The following is a 1,726-nucleotide window of genomic DNA, read 5'->3' as shown; positions in this document are numbered from 1 at the left end:
TATGCCTACATGTATGTAGTTGTACAAGTTAGTAAATTACATTTGAGAAATCCCCTTGATTATGTCTGATATTTTTGCCAGGAGGACAGCACGGGTAATGTGTGTGTGTGTGTGTGTGTGTGTGTGTGTGTGTGTGTGTGGGGGGGGGGGGGGGGGCTTAGAGGTATAATGCCCAGGGGCACCGCATTGTCTTAATACGGGCCTGCAGATCAGTGGTGTAGCCTATGTGAATGTTTGGGCGTGACAAAGATAGAGACTAGAGCCAAATAAGGAGGAGCCGCCGAGTTGACGCCAACTAGGCGGCTCGATTTTCAGAGACAGTTTCAAATTGTGAGATTTGCAGAGGAAAGAGGTGTCAATGGGATTTTGAGGTTCTACGTATGTCCTAGTTACCCACTAAACTGTCATTATTCAACTATGACAAGGTAAAATCGGTTTTGCATTCTATCACCCCTTTAAAGAATATGCTTTCATTGAATGAATTTCATTCATTCTGCTGTATAAGGACATAGATACGTTAATAGATACCGATCTTAACTGTACATTTTTTTACAGACTAACCTCGCCTCATAACGAGGCCTATTTGCTAGGGGCTATGTCTGCAAGTCCAGATTTACATGATGCTGATAATGACGCCATTGTGTGTAAGTAACTGTTACTGTTTTATCCTTCCTTGTTTAATTTTACTGTGACTTATGTTTTTTTTTTATTCATACCACTCTCATTTAATTGTTTTCCAGCTGCCTGTAAGACATATTATGAGACAGCACGCAGGAGCTTCAGGTAGAAACAACCAGATCTGGCATCGCGGGCAGAAGCTGTGAAGAGTTCAGCTCGGAGTCAGTCAAGAAGAAAAGAGGGTAAGATTAGATCAGTCAGGTCAATGTGAATATTTTTCAGGTGCATTCATAGATGTGTTGTGTCCATAAGCAGTGAATCGTGCAGTACTGATTGTCTTTATTGATTGATTTTACAGCTGCTGGAAACAAGACAGAGTGTGCTGGCTACGGGTGAGGTGGACATTTGGAAGTGTGCCACCATAGACCTGATGATCCGAATGAATGGCAACGCACCACAGACATCTGCAAAATGGACCAAATTCAGACAGAATGTCGGCAGTTACCTACAACTCCGAGGTGGCCGCGGCAGGCAGACAGTTGACGGTGCTGTAGGATTTGGCTTCTCGTGCGTGTGGGATATTTGTTGTGTGTGCTGTATGTCTCCTATGCTTTGTACATAGTTTTTTTCTGATTGCGTTTGTGTTTTGTGTTAATAAAGCTCTATCTTTGAATAAACAGCACGTTCCTGGCAAATCATTTTCCTTAGGATAACAATGACATGTTTATATATATATATATATATATATATATATATATATATATATATATTAGGGCTGTCAAAATAACGCGTTCATTTCGATTAATTAATCTGAGAAAAAATAACGCCACACCGACCAAGGCAAGTGAGTCTGTGTTTGCCACTCAAGTTAACCACTGCTCTGTTTCCTGCACCCAGAAAGCCCGTAAACTGAAGCCAAGGAAGACTGGAACCGAACGACCCATCAAACTTCACTGGAAGTCAAAGTCTCCTGTCGCCTCCTTGCACAACTTCACCGGTGAGCCCCTCTACTGCACATCGCCTACCCAGCTGAATTCCCCAAGACCTAACCCAACCCTGCACACCAGCCACGCCACGAGGGAGCTACACCGCTGCACTGCTTACTTTG

At 43.2% G+C, this 1,726-nt stretch overlaps 1 long non-coding RNA gene across 1 annotated transcript; it reads left to right on the top strand.

The window, feature by feature from the left end:
* The first annotated feature begins 479 nt into the window (after positions 1–479).
* On the top strand, positions 480–1,295 carry LOC116043357. The gene is made up of 3 exons (XR_004103449.2): positions 480–644; positions 741–860; positions 977–1,295. It is a non-coding gene; the product is annotated as an uncharacterized LOC116043357 (long non-coding RNA).
* Positions 1,296–1,726: the final 431 nt, after the last annotated feature.

Source organism: Sander lucioperca, chromosome 17 (assembly GCF_008315115.2).
Source record: "Sander lucioperca isolate FBNREF2018 chromosome 17, SLUC_FBN_1.2, whole genome shotgun sequence".
Lineage (NCBI taxonomy): Eukaryota > Metazoa > Chordata > Actinopteri > Perciformes > Percidae > Sander > Sander lucioperca.
This window is presented reverse-complemented; position numbering and strand designations above follow the sequence as displayed.